This window comes from Crocodylus siamensis, chromosome 5 (assembly GCF_052110815.1).
Source record: "Crocodylus siamensis isolate JL-2025a chromosome 5, ASM5211081v1, whole genome shotgun sequence".
NCBI lineage: Eukaryota > Metazoa > Chordata > Crocodylia > Crocodylidae > Crocodylus > Crocodylus siamensis.
The window spans coordinates 61,538,968-61,555,114 of record NC_143399.1 but is presented as its reverse complement, the minus strand read 5'-3'; positions in this window follow the sequence as shown (position 1 = coordinate 61,555,114).

The window sequence follows — 16,147 nt, the reverse complement described above, 5'->3', positions numbered from 1 at the left end:
GGTATCCCCTTCTGAGGGCATGAGGCCTGCCAAGTTTCAAGGAGATAGGTGCAAGGATTTCACTGCCAGGGGAAAAAAAAAATTCTTTTTAAACAATGGTGGGGAGCGGGGAAGAAACAAGAACAAAAATAAACTTGAAAGAAATGGATTGGATATGGGTAAGTAGAGGGATTTTATTTAGTAACCTATATCCAATCCTTTAGAAGAACAGAAAGTAGCAGATGACTGCCAAGCCAGCCCAGTACCTTTCAGATGCTGTTGCTGAGGGAGAAACAACTCACAAAAGGCACAGAAAGCCTTCAAACAAAGGCTTATATGCTGTTTCTACATCCCTCCACCATAGCACTATGATTGGAAGGGGACTCAGGAAAAAATCACAGGCACTGGCCCGCTAGAGATGTCAGTCTTTCCCACCCTGCTTCCCTTCCTTCCTCTCAGTTTCTATTCCCCTGAAAGACTGCCTTCTGAATCTCCAAATCTTTTCTGAATTGATTCGAAGCCTCCGAATCAATGCAAAGTTTTTTTTCTTTTCCTGATTCAATTTGGATGCGGGCCGAATCCAGATTCTGGCCTAGGAATCGGGCTGAATCTTCTCTGAATTGAACTGGGGACCAAAGCTTTGCACAGCCCTAGTAACTAGCCTGACATCTGTGTGGACAGGCAGACACACAGCTCAAACCACTAACTTAAGCTAACTTTACCAAATCTGGTGGAAATTTTTTTCTGAAAGTATTAAAAGTAAAACTCCCTGATATAAGTTTCATTAGTTTGAATTTTGTCTACACATCCATCTTAGTATAACCATTTGATAAGTATAAATGGGTTATTAGTTGCTATGCCACCACTTAGTGGCAAGGGTGCATACTATAATACTATAAAATGCATACTACCCTATGACAGATACATAGGGTATCTGTCTGTCAGTTCCTGATCTTTGTATAAAGTTATATCAGTGTGCAATTGAGATGTACATTGCAAGGAGGTAAGTGGATGTCTTTCCATGCCCTAATGTCTCTCTGAGTATAATATCTACATTGACTGACTCTGAGATTTCACTTCTTGGAACAGAATGCTGTGATTCTCTTATAGTCAGTCAGAGTTCTAAAAGCATGCTTTGTGCCAGCTGTGATACATCAGCAGGATCAAACACACTTGTGCCCTGCAAAACTACCCCATGAGTGCTGTGATCAATGTCTGAATATAGTGACATTAAAAAAAAAACCCAACAGATTGTTTAATCTCAATACAAAGATTCAAAGCATAACAAAAATGGGTTTTTACTGCAATAAGCAATCTGCATCTGTTTGCCTGTTTTACCCAAACCTTAAGTAGGCTTATCTTGTTTAGATAGCCTAATTTCTGGAATTAGGATTTAGTCTATATGTCTATAGCCCTGGTTTCTTCTTGCATTTCTTTTGGTTTTTAACTACAACCAAATTCTTTTTTTCCCCAGTTTTCCACCTGAATTATCCCTATGGGGAAAAAATAACATTAGAGAGATCTTGGAGAAACTGTTTTCTATGTTATACAAAGTCTCATGTTATCCAATAATGAGGAGTTAAAGCAGGAGTCTATCAGACTCTTTGGTTTCTACATGATTTGTGAATATCATATGCTATTGATAAAATGAACTAAGGAGATAAACCTTGAGTGAAAGTACAAATCACTTAACAGCCTCTCTGAAAAGAATGCTACTCTGAAAATCTGGAGGACAACTAGAGAAATTTTATAGAGTGCTTCACTGTTTCCGCAAAAGGTGCTAGAAAAGAAAAACAAGCGAACAACAGTCAGAGGGTGGACTTATTTCTGGCAGTAACCGATTCTGAAGCACTTCATACTTTTCATTTAAAGCAGGCATCCTGAGTTAACTATGACATTGTAATACAGATAACTGAGAAGTTTGTACTCCACATAAATATGGAATGGAACCAGCAAGTTTCAAACATAAATTATCTATCAAGGTGACAATATAGGTTTAAAACTTATTGAAAGCTGAAAAAGCCATTCTTGAGATTGAGGGCTGGGGGAATAGGAACAGTCCCTGAAAAGAAACAATTTCATAATTGGGATCTAGGTCAAAAGATAGGAAGAACACTGCAAGACGCACAGCTAAACCTTGACTCAACAATCAGAATTTGCCAAACAAAGCAATCCTCTCAGTTACCTAGAAGATGGATATGTCCTGACATTGTGGAGATTAGTAAGAACACAAAATACTACCAAAAAAAGAGACTTGAGTAGTAAAGGCATGAAAAGCTCAGCATTTGAGTCACCATATTATAGAACAGGGAGCTGCACAGTATATGGCAAATAGGAAAACAGGATGCCAAATCAATGCCCAGCATTTGCAAAAATGATGCAAGAGCTATGGTGGTTGAGGTCCCATTGCAACACTTTTTCAATGCTCGCAGAATGACCAGAGCATGACAGCAGTGCATTAGCTCAGAGGAATTTGCTTCATAGGAGCAATGGACAACACTGCAGTAGAAAATTAAGTAGAAAGGCTAACAGCCAGAAAATAAATGGGGCAATTATTAAGTTGGGCATAGTTGCGCAAGTCAGTGTGGTGCCAGGACAATTATTTATTACCAAAAAGTTACAAGATGAAGGTGGTAAATAGGTAAAGTTTAGTTTTGTTGATTACTAAAATTTAGGGCTTACAATAGTGATCTCATCCCAATTAAGGGAAAATGTGAACTAACAGTATAGGCAAATAACTAACCAGAAAATATGAAAATTTCAGCAGTACCAAGGAAGAATACAAAGTGGAGCTGAGAGATCTCAACTGTCCTGTGATTCAGACCAGAAATATGATTAGCTCGTTACTTTGGGGATCATATAGTGAGCAATAGAACCAATAGGGTAAGTATTGGTTCAATCACAGTAGGGTAAAAATGTTAAGGTGTAAGTCTCAAAAATTAATTATGTAAAAAAAAAAAACCCTCTTCCCTTAAAGGATAGTGATGGGGGGAACTTGTTGCCATCAGCCATCTTTTCAACTAGTTTTCTATTTTTCTGTTTGATGAACCAGTTGGGTTCTGACAGATGCCTTTAAGGGGGCAAAAGAAAACGTATTTGTCCTGTACTAAAAGACTTCTGGCAGTCACTGTTTCCTCAGATTGTTATTTTAGTATGCCTAATCTAACTCCTTGAAAAAGATCTCAGATCTAATTTATGCTGTGATGGACATGGGATGCATATGTTGTAATAAACCAGTCCTGAAATACTATGAAAGTAAGTGAAACTAAATTATGCTTGGATATCCCTATTAGCTCAGCCTTCTTAGAACAATATAGTCAAAACTGAAATCTACTGCCTTATCCATCCTAGATACTAACAAAAAATAAGTATCAATATAATCATATAAAGAAGGTCTTACCTTAATCCCTTGGCAATAAAATGTTTGTGTCCTTTATTTTACAAGACCCATTCACATCAAGTTCAGGTGCTTCAACTGGAAGACTGACAAAACCAAAACCACTGCAACCTAATAGTATTGGTGCAGCTGTCTTCAGGAAGACCCGTAGTCCATATGAGAACACAGGCCACATCTAAGAGTATCACTGAACATTGTTAACTAGTAGGCAGTTTATAGCTGTTTAAAATTTGAGTGATGATAGTACTGATTGCTAATTATTTTACAAGACTGAGTTGAAACTAATTGTTGTTATTCAAAGGCTTATATTATTCAATGTAGGTAAGTTAGAATACAGGCCTTGAATGAAGCAGGCTTCTTTTGTACTCACTGGTTCTCATCAGTTTCAGAATACTCTATTCCTTCTTCAAAACCATTCTCAAAAAGACACAAAATCAGCACTGATGAAGGTAAAGTCCATAGTGAATAACATCTGCATGGTGATTTAAACATCAGTGAATGGGGTTATCTGAAAAAAGATGTCCCCATAAACTCTCCATATGTAATTCAAAACCAACATTTTATTAGATGAAAGTATAATATTCAAACAATAAAAATAAGGGTCTTTTCACGTTTTTCATGCTCAGCATATTGGCTATTTGAGATCCAGATGTCAAGTGACTAGCCCAAGGTAAATAGGAAGTTTGTGGAAGAAGCAGGAATCAAACCAAATCTCAGGAACCCTGGCTGGGCAGGGGTTGTTGACCAGAGGTTTGTGGATCCCCAGGGGTAGTTGGGAAGGCCCTAGGAGATACACGGGAGCAGAGACAGAGCACCACCACCCACCACCATGCGCTGCCACCTCCCAGGAGTGGGGCTGGGGGGGGCCAGGGAAGCGATGCCCATCTACAGGCTGCACAGGCACTGCCTGGTTGACCAGATGTCGGGGGAAGCTTGCACATGGCGACTGCCACCCACCACTCTGTGCTGCTACCTCTCCACATCCAGCTGCACCTGTTCCCCCCACCACATGGGTCCTTCTCAACCTGGAAGGACATGGGCAGTGGGGTTCCACAGGGCTCGGTCCTCGGGCCTGCACTGTTCAACATCTTCATCAGTGACTTGGATGAGGGGGTAAAAAGCACCCTGTTCAAATTTGCTGATGACACTAAGATGTGGGGGGATGTGGGCACACTAGAAGGTAGCATCAGGCTTCAATCAGACCTAGACAGGCTACAAGGGTGGGTGGATATGAATAGGATGGGATTCAACACAGACAAAGTGCAAGGTGATGCACCTGGGGAGGAACAACCAGCACCATACCTACAGCTTGGGGAACTCCCCTCTTGTCAGCACGGAGGCGGAAAAGGATCTTGTTGACTCCAAGATGAACATGGGCTGGCAGTGTGGGGAGGCAGTCAGGAAGGCAAACTGCACCTTGCATGCATCCACAGATGCATCTCAAACAGGTCCAAGGAGGTGATCCTCCCCCTCTATGCGGCACTGGTCAGGCCGCAGCTGGAGTACTGCGTCCAGTTCTGGGTGCCACACTTCAAGAGGGATGTTGACAGCATGGAGAGGATCCAGAGGAGGGCCACTCGTATGATCAGGGGACAGCAGGGCAGGCCCTATGAGGAGAGGCTATGGGAGCTGAACCTGTTCAGCCTTCAAAAGAGAAGGCTGAGGGGAGATCTTGTGGCCTGTTATAAACTAGTCAGGGGGGATCAGTGGGCACTGGGGGAGTCACTGTGCACTGCCAGGAGTGACCAGGAATAATGGTCACAAGCTGGCAGAGGGCAGGTTTATGCTAGATATCAGGAAGCACTACTTCACGGTCAGGGCGGCTAGGATCTGGAATTAACTTCCAAGAGAAGTGGTCCTGGCTTCTACCCTGGGGGGTTTTAAGAGGAGGTTGGATGAACATCTTGCTGGGGTTGTATGACCCCAGTATTGTTTCCTGCCATGGCAGGGGGTCGGACTAGATGATCTACTCAGGTCTCTTCCGACCCTACAAACTATGAAACTATGAAACATGTGGCCACCAGGGGTAAACTTATTAAAAATCATTGAAAGCCCCTGGTATAAGTGTTTGAGTTCTGGCCCCACTGTTTTAATATTTCTTTTTTAGTTCAAAATATTAATACAAGCTCTACTTAATATAGCTCTGCTTTATACTGCTGAAATATAATTAAATTTGTTACTAAGAACATATTTTCCTATTCCAAATAATTACATTATGTTGTAATAATGATATAGAAATGTTATAAGGTTGTAAATTGAGGCAGTGTTTTCAATACTACAATTTCTTTATGTAGGGTATTTGTGATCTTCCTGAACTGACTGATTCATTCCAAAGAATTCATTCTTTAAAAAGAAAAAAGGTCCAAATTGGTAAAATATTAGACAGTCAGAAAAGCCCCTTCAAAAGCTATTTTGGGGTTCTGAAAAAGTAGGAGATAGGAAGGTAGGAGAGCCTCACACATCTCTAAAGATGCATCAGAAGACATTGCTGAAACTACTTCAGTCTTGTTGCAATAAATGTTTGTTCAGCTCCTCAATAACCTCTCTGTGTATTTACATTTCTGTTGGCCCTACATTCTATTAAATGTGCAACAAATGAAACATTGTACATGAGATTGTAACGGCTAAAAATGAAATAAATCAGTGAAGGTTCCCAAAATGGCTTTAGCGGTGGTATTGTCTGCATATGTACAAGATGATGCTTTGATTGGATGCGTTTATACAGCTAGGGAATAAACTATGAAGCAAAGTGTGAGAATTTGAAGTCTTTATTTTTTATACTATCTAACATAACTTCTCATTGCATTATCTGTACAAATCTCTAATCTTATCTCATAGGGTTAATAAGGGGTTGAATAGATCTCAGGACGTCATCTAGTCTAACCCCTGCTCAAAGCAGAACCATTCCAAACTGGATCATCTCAGCCAAGGCTTTTTCTCTTGGGTCTTAAAAACCTCTAAGGATGGGCATTCCACAACCTCTCTGAGTAGCCTGTTCCAGTGCTTTCTACCCTTATAGTGAAAAAGTTATTTCAATATCTAACCTAAACTTCTCTTACTGCAACTTAGGACCATTGTTCTTTGTTCTGTCATCTGCCACCACTGAAAACAGTCTGGGTCCACCTGTTTTATAAAACTTCAGGTTGCTGAAGGCAGTTATTAAATCCCCTCAGTCTTCTTCTCTGCACTAAATAAGCCCTACATCCCTCAGCCTGTCTTCAGAAGTCACGTGCCCCAGCCCTTTAGCTACTCTTGTTGTCACTGGACTGTCTCCAATTTGTCCACATCTGTTCATTACTGGGGGAGCCAAAACTAAACATATTCCAGATGTGGCTTCACCAATGCCAAACGGAAAAGGATCACTTCCCTTGATCTGTTGGCAAGATTTCTACTAATGCAGTCCAGTAAGTTGTTAGCTTCCTTTGCAACAAGCGTGTATTGTTAGCTAATGTTTGCCTTATTATTCAGTGTAACCCCCCAGGTCCTTTTCTACAGAGGTGCTGCTTAAGCAGTCAGTCCCCAGTCTGTACTGGTACATTGTCTTGCTCCATCTTAAGTGAAATACTTTGTTCTTTGTCATTACTGGGTTTCATGAGATTTCTTTTGGTGCAATCCTCTGATTTGTTGAGGTCTCTGAATCCTAGCCCCATACCCCAGCTCATCTACTACTACCCCCAGCTTGGTGTCATCCACAAACTTGGTAAGGGTGTACTGCATCTTAACTTCCAGATCATTGATGAAGAGTTTAAACAAAACTGGTCCCAAGAGCAACCCCTTGATACCAGCTGCCAACTAGACATCAAGCCATTGATTACTACCCTTTGAGGCCAACAATCCAGCCAGTTTTCTATTCACCTTATGGTCCACTCATCCAACCCGTACTTCCTTAGGTTGCTTGCAAAAAAAAATTGTGGAATCATATCAAAAACTTTGCTAAGATCCGGGTACACCACATTCACTCTTGAATCCTAAAACATTTTTGAACATGATGGTATTTCTTGACACCAAGGGTTCAAGGGTTAACTTTGTGTCACTTTGAAAGATGAGTGAATTAAAAATAGTTTAAATGAACCTAACCATGGCTTTACTCTAAAGCATCAACCTTTAGATTTAAGATGTGACTACATTTTTTCATCGCTATGAGAAGATAGTCCTTTCTTGCGTGAACTAAAAAGATTAATAGATGCGTCTATGCATAGATTTATTCAGAAGTTTAAGTGAACTAAGACCTTCCAGTTGTCATGATAGGCTTTAACTCTTCAATGTAAAAACACCTGGCAGAAAAGAAAATGAACACAAGACCATCACCATTCATGGGGGATACGTTCTAGAGATCCCTGGGAATGTGGAAATCTGTTAATACGTTCATGAATGTCTGTGTTCTCCATCTGCGTTCACGAATGTTGCAAGCTGGCAGTAGCAGTGGCCCGGCAGCGGCAAGTGTGAAGCTTCTGCAGACACCACTGCTGCTGTAACACTATACACTATGGAGAAAACGTGCGTTCAAATATTTACAGCGCAAATCTGTGTATTCAAATCGTAAATCTGTGAATAGTGAAGGTTTCCTGTACTATATTTTTATACTATTTAAAAATTAGACATCATATTAGTGAAATTTCTGATTGCATGTAAAATAGAACAAGTACTTTTTTTAAAAAATAGGCTGTCCATGTACATTAATTCACATGTATGACTCCTAACCCTTATATAATGTATAGTAAATGTTGTGTTCTGACCAAGTGTTTAAGGGCATTTCCCCCTCATAATTCTCTTACATTGTTCTGAAATAGTCATTAAAAAACAAAGATAAAAAGACTACTGGATATTAAACAACTTATTTAAGCTACTGTGGGTGTGGTTACATGAACCATTTAGTGTGAAGTTGACTTATTAACTCTGCAGAACAAGTTGTGTATCTAGACATGAACCCCATTAGGCTAGAGTTAACTAATTTACTCGGTAGCAGGAAAGGGCTTGTAAATACAAATACTAGTCTGCTGTGGAGTAAAAAAATCTCTGCTGCAGCACACATGTTGATGCTGCCCCAGCTGGCTGGGGCATGAGGTTGCTTCAGTGTGGGGGCTGCTTGCCAGCTGCCTGCCCACACTGAAGCACCCTTGTGCCCCAACTAGCCCCTCCACAGCACATTGAGCCAAGGGGAGCAGCCCCAGACTGGCAGACTGATCACCCTGGGCCCCCTGCCAGCTGGAGCTGCTCCAACCCAGTTTAATGTTCTGCAATCCTGGGTACACATGTAAATGTGTGCCCAGGAGCAATACACTCTGGCAAGATAAGCACCTGAGTTTATTGCAGCGCGTTAATATGCATATGTTGTCACACCCTGCTTGTGTCAAAATAAAGGGCTGCCGACAGATGTGAAAAAAAAATAGAGCACTTTATTGGAAAAAGCAAAGTGTTAGATTGACTTGGCTCTACAGTATCTGTATAGACTGCATGCTTCAGAGGGGCTTTTTGGCACTTCTATCTAAAGCTGATTCAATCAGTTATTACATAAAAATATCAAAAAAGCTACACTGAAATGCCCAACCTATACAGACATTGGACAAGCTGGGTCCAACTAATCTAATGCCTCTTCTGGGCATATACTGGACTTGGCATGAGGTTGTGCAGAGTTTAAAGTAAAAGTGCCCCCTTTTTTTAAATCTGTAAAGCTGCCAAGTTTTCTTAAAACATCTTTTCATGAGACAGCCACCTGAAATATTAGTAAAATTCTTTGTTGCAGCAGATATGCAAGGGGAAATTCCATTTGTCCCTCCCCTTATAAATAACTGCCTACCTAACTTCACAATACCCCATTATCTACCATTTCAACCAGCAGCAAAGATGAACATTAGCTATCTGAGTCTACCAAAATGGTTGTCAAGGAAACAATTACCAATATTGACACAAACTCTAAACCTTAAATCTTCAAAATCACAATGAGATATAAGGAGGCAGGTCTTTCTTCTCTCAAATCAGTTTCTAGCAAGCTGCAGACTGATGCAGACATAAATACATCAGTTCATATTTTTTTTTAATGTCCTGATCACAAATAGCTTAATTTGTCAAGCTGAAACTAAGATTCCTGGACATAAATCTATACAAAACATGGGACCTCTGGTGAAAATATACACACAATTCTATTCTGGTGGTTACTGACATTTCCAACAGAAGGTTTTTCCTTATCCACATCATCAGAAAATAATTTTGTATCCAAACATCTCTTTAAAAGAGAAGGCATCATTTTAAAATATGGAACATAGGTAATCTTTTTTTTTAAATATGAGAATATGATTTAAATTAAACTGGAGAACATGCAATTTAGATGGTTGCTTTTGCAAATTTAATCTTTTAGTTCTGATGTTAATATAAATTTGGAAGCAGGCTATCAATTAAAAATTCATTGACTTTTCATGCCCTCTGAGCTTGGTAAGAACAAAAAGTTAACACTAAAAATGTACATATACTTTAAATCTTATTGGATTTTTTTTTTAATTGTGTAACAGTATTTCTTAACATGCAGGGTTGTCATCCAATTAATTGTTCATAACAACAGAAAGCAATCAGCAATATAGGACACCTGATCTCTGTTAATACATGCTAGATTCATCAAAGGATGTAAACACCTAAAATGCAACTCAGGAGGAATTTAGGTAGCTAAGTCCAAGTGGGCAATCTACAAAACCCTGTCTAATTGCTTAGGAAACTAAAAGTACATTGACATAGGTGCCTACATTTTCATCAGTAAAATTATTTAGGTGTCTTAAAAGCCTGCTGTTCTTCAGGTTAATAACAGCCACTATTTCTGACCAACCTAAGCATCTCAAAACCTGTTCACAGCTAATGCTACTTAGAATTCATAGACTACCTTTGCTCACACACTAAATCATCTAAAAAGTCTGATCTAGTCAATGGGATCAGGGGAGACCTGACACATACTAATGGTACAAAATATAGTAGCCCCCATGTTGAAGTTCTGTCATTGTGTCAAAAAGGCTCCAACTTCCTAGGACCTAAAACAGATGGAGCAAGATAGAGCATTACTCTATAGTCTAGTGATAAGACCACTTCATTCAGTGAACCATGTGGCAGGGTTATGTCTTGTTTTTTGTGTCAGGGTTGACTGTGTAGTTTTGCTAAGAGGTTAGACAACATCTTTGTATAGGGAGGTTTGGATAAGATAGGCTCAGGTGGGGGATTGGACTAAATGACCTCTTGGGATACCTTTCACCCCAGTTCTCTACAATTCTAAGATTCTTAAGCCCATGAATCTTGTATTCCTGTCCTCATAGTGATAAAGCTTCAACAAGGGTAGAGATTGCTGTCCAAGAATTGCCTGTAGGTTCATGGTTAAGGTACTCCCCTGGGAGACAGGATCTATAAGTCTGAAACCCCTCAGGCTGAACAGGGCCTCTAATTTAGATTTCCCACTTCCTAGGCAGGTGCTGTAATGATTAGACTGTTATAATAAAGAGGAGCACTTTTTCACTACCATTCACAGAGTAAGCCACTCATCTTCCACAACATAAATGACGTAGGTGCTTCAGTCCAGGAAGCATTTTTAGGCTACAGATGCCAGTATCTCATCAACACCTACCTAACTACCTAGCTGAGAAGTGAGATTTCAGATATGCCTGACTGTTCTGTATTTCTCACTGGCTGGACAAGGAATTCTTACACCTTTGCATGCTGGGTGTTGTAAAACATCTTCAGGTGCCTAATTATCCCCTAGATGCATGAAGAGAATGTTTTCCATTAATTGAAAACTCTTGAACTATAAGTCTATTACTATATTATTTAAAATTACTCTTCCAAATGGCACTTACTGACATACTTCTTGGAAATCTCAACACTGCTGGAAAACTTATAAATTACCCTTGGATTATATCTTGATTTCATTAGTGGCCTTGTTTTAATTTGCCAGTTAACTAAATTTAATTAACCAAATTGTAATTTTTTCTAGACATTCCACAAATATTTGTTTCAAGACAAAAATGTTAGTGATTTATCTTAGACTGAGTCTAGTCTAGACAAACCCTTGCATATCTTGAGGTGTTTTTTTTGCCAGATATGGGTTGAAATACAAAGAAAAGTCAAAGAGGACAATTATAGTGCTCTCAAACAGCCTATTCCTGTTTTGTAAAGAGAGGAATTTAGTTGATAATGCCTTTGAGATGGAACCTTTTGTTTAAACAAAATCTTTGTGAGATGAAAAATAAAATCCCAAATGTGAAAAACTTCAGAGCCGAAAATTCAGAAGATTCTGAAAGGTCTGAATTTTTTTGACAAGAGCAATTCCCTGAAGCCTCCAGAACAGAAACAACTATTTTTATTCAGCAATTAAGCAATATAAAATAGAACAGAAGTAATGAACCACAAAAACCTTTCTGATGCTCCAGTAGATAATCTTATTATGATAAGCTTGAATACTCCAGATCTTGAAGAGTTTAGTAGAAAAAAAAATATTTGTCACCATTCATTCTCACCAGTCAAGGAAGCAAAAACAATAGTCTAGTATCATCCCTAACTGAACAGGGACTAATTCTTACAGTAAGGACCAAGTAGACAAAATATGCTTTATACCCACTTTCAAATGCATTTGCATTCCCACAGTGAAGTTAAATGGAGTTATGGTTAAAGAGAATCAAGCCCATGAAGTTTTACTGAAAAAAGGACAGGGAAACAACTACCATCTCAATTTATTGTCACTGTTGAACAAAAAAATGTCATTGTAGACTAGCCTTATTTAAGCTAGGCAAGGTTAAGAACTGCTAGTCATGGTGTAGAACTCCTCTACTCTAAGAAAACTGGGGTGGGATTTGATAATAGTCTTCAAATATGTGAAGTGTGGTTATAAAGAGGTTGCAGCTAGATTATCCTCTGTGGCCATAAGGAATGGGAAAAGGAGCAATACCCTTAAATTACAGAAAAGGAAATGTAGGTGTGATATTCTCACAACAGAATGGTTAAGGCTACCTAGAGAGGTTGTGAAATCACCATCCCTGGACGTTTTTCAGGAAGAACAGGCTAAACCAAAAAATATGCCTGGGGTGTTTTAGTCAGAGATGATCCTGACATAAGCAGAGGGTTGAACTAGATGACCTCCTGGACAAAGTACAGACAGTTAAAAAAGCCAGAGGTTGAATTAATTCAGTCTGTTCAGGTTCATCTAAGCATAGATTGAACCAATAAGCAAGTGAACAGACATTCACTTTTCATACCAGAAATGCAACCCCATGCCTACAGTTGCTCAGGCCAGAAACCAGGGGGCGCTAGAGCATGCTTACCTGCTCAGATGGAGCAGACAGTTTGGGTCAAGGCTCTCTCACCCACCCTGTGAGGGGGAGTTTTCACAGGAAATGCAAAGCATCCTGGGATGCTAGGGAACTGTGAGATAACTTGAATCAGGAGGGGATCTTGGACAGGAGTTCAATAAACATATTTAACCTAAATCAGTTATGTCTGATACTATACCCATTCAAGTTTCTCTTAAACAGGTTTCAGCCATTTTGAAAGTGGTTTGTATGCACTGAACTTCTGTTGTGTTGCAGATCTGAACCATTTTTTTTTTTTAATCACTTATGCTGTTTTATGTGTAATTTCTGTCCCTAGCCCTGAAGTCCTTTCCATCTGTACTTTTCTTTTAGTTTATGATCATATTACCAGAAAAAAAGTGTTCAAGTAGAGTGAATGTATACAAAAGGAGTGACTCAGTGCATCAAGACAAGTAAAAAGGATAGTATAAATCATCAGGAGAAGTAAAGTAAAAACCCATCAACCTACCTCTCCTTCATCTCTGTTCTATGAAAAAACAGAACTCTTTAGTTGACAGCAGAACCAGAATAAAAACTATTTTCTTTCCTAAAATCTTCAAAACAGTTATATATTCACATTAACCTTTTCTAATTACAAAAAAACAAAGCTGATGTTTGCATCAGGCAGAATCTTGTGAAAGAGCCATTTTAATTTATAAGAGAAACTGTGCCTTGCTTCAATGTGAGAAAAAAAAAGTCTATACAATTTAGCAGAATTCACTGCTTATCTCTCCCAAAGCATAAATCACACAATTGTTTTGTAAAACTCTGCTATTATGTAATCCTACTTTACCACATAAGTATATAATTTGTGCATCTCAAAGCACCTCTAGCTTTCAAGAGGTAAGTACAAGTTACTCCAAGGTTACCTTTGGGACACAGCACAGAGAGAATGAAACCTATCTCGTTCTTTGTTAACTATTTACTCTCATTTTTAATGCTTTGATATATTTTATATTAAAAAGTTGAGAAGTTGGGCAACAGCCAGATTGAGCTCATGAATGTGTCTAACTTAGACTGTGGGATGCTTCAGAATTAGGCATATGGCCCCAGATGAGTCATTCAAAGAAAGGAACAGGTAACTGCCTCTGAAGGACAATTCAGAGATCCCACACACTGGCTGCAGCTACACAAGAGGCTGACTATGCTGTCAATACTGTGCAGTCGTTTAGTACCTCTATAAACAAGTACTAAATGACTGTGCAATAACCCAAGTTACTGCACAGTAGTACCAACAAATGTATTTTTTGTGACACTACTGTGCAGTAGCTCAATACTACTCTGCAGAAGCATTGCTTCATTGTTGTTGCCACATGATGCTATTGCATAGAAGTATCAGGCTATTGAACAGTCAGTGTCTCATGTAGATGCTGAGTAGAGAACAAATCCCTTCTCGCTAGAGTGTTTAGGTAGTTTACTTCAGAAAGTCATTTGGATAAAGTGCAGTGATGGTTGGGACTCATACCCCCTTCCACATGAGTGCTCTACCACTAAGATACAGAGACAGGTTCCCTGTTACTTGCTGTCCATATGGCACCCTGAAATCTTTGACTCTTGGAAATCTTGACTAAACTCCAGGATCATAGAAAACTAATGTGGACAACAAGCTTTTTGAATAAATGTGTATTGTTATTGTTGTTGTTAGTGTTGTGTTTGTTTTCTTTTATTTAGGTGAAAAGTTCTGATTCATCAACAGCAAAATGCTCTGTAAATATATGTCAGGTTTCAATAGTGTTGGAGTAATGTAACCACAATGGTGCAGAAATTATGCAAGAGACAAGGATTTTTGTGGGAGTAATAGGGCACCTGATATGGTGGTGTCTGTATGGGGAGAAAAGAGGATAAACCAGCAGGAGCAAAGGAAAAAAAAAAAAAAAAAAAAAGACTTACTCGTGGCCAGACTATGGGGGGAAAAGCAGGACAACACCCAGGTGCTCCCAATGAAGTACTATCTGGACTCCGGCAGGGCCGCACATGGGAACAGGGCCAAGGTGGATTGGCTTTTGATTGGAAGAGCCAGAAGGTAAAAGGGAAACAGAGAGAGGAGACAGACTGCCCCCAGGGCAGAAGCCAATCACAGAGATAGGAACTGAGATGAGTAGCAAGTGTGGATTGGTGAGCAGGTACTTACTGGGGAGAAAGGAGAGATCCAGGCAGAACACTGAGCTGATGGAGGGCTTCCTATGTGTGCTTGAGAGCAAGAGAAGCCAAAATGAGGAGCAGCTGGGCAAGAAGGCACACCTCTCCCCTTCATCTGGGGGGAGAAACCAGGGAGGGAGACACTATTTAAAGGGCCAGCCAGAAAGGGTCCGCTGCCAGCTGACACATGCTCAAGCTGCATAGAGGGCTGTGAAGAAAACAGCTGTAGCCCAAGGGACTGCAGAGGAATACCATCCCACTGGGGATTAGGGAAACAAGACAGAAAAAGGACAGGGAAACTCATGACCATGAGACCTGTTAGAAGAAGAGAGAGTGAAGTGATACATGGAGTGAGACCAAAACCCAGGATATGTAAGGTGCAGTCAGGACAGAGTGAAGGGGAAGTAGAAGCCCTGTGAAGAAAAGCCGGTTGTGTCTCCAAGGTGTCCTGGGGAGACTACCTCCCAAACTTGAGGTTCTTTCTTAATGTGTCTATTTTCCAACAAGGCATGGCGAGCAAGTGAGGAAGAACCACGAGACTAAACACCAGGGAGCAATTGTAATACCCATGATACAAGCACAAGCCTTACACAAGTGGGCGATACCTTTTGTTGGACTACCTGTCTGGTTAGGATAAAGTCAGGCTTTGAATACAAGGTTCATTGAAGAGAATCTTGGATTCAAAAATTCATCTAACTTTATACCAACCATTCAGTTGGTCCAACAGAAGATATCACCCGCAAAAAATCCTTTCCTCATATCAATTTCAACAAAATCTGGCCAGTTTCAACCTGAAGCATTTAAATTTACTAAAATAACTTTTTGTTTCTTTACTTTTCTCTACTTTTATTTATTTGTTAATAGTAAAAGGACCAAAATCAAAATAAAGTTTTTTAATAAATCAAATACATTTCCAGCAGAGTCAGAGTGACTTGGTAATTGACAAGGTCTCACCAATGTTAAATGATAAACAATGGAATTATGTCACTAGATGGTTTTTCTTTTTCTGCCCCATCAACAGGAAGTACACTAGTACTGGGTAAGAAATAAACATCGTGAGTGTGTGGTTACTTGATATAGAAAAAATATTCAAGATATGACTTACAATTCCCGGTGGAAATACTAGCTTGCTTTGATCAAAGATTGGGTAAGCAATAATTACTAGTAAAGCAAACAGATGTTATATCTGTTTGTGCTTTTCTACTTTTAATCTTCCTTTAAATGGGGTTTGTATTTTATATATGTCACATTTTATTGAAGGTTTTAGTTTTTCTGTTCTTTCTATTTTTCCCATTTTGGCAGATGACTGTCATAAATA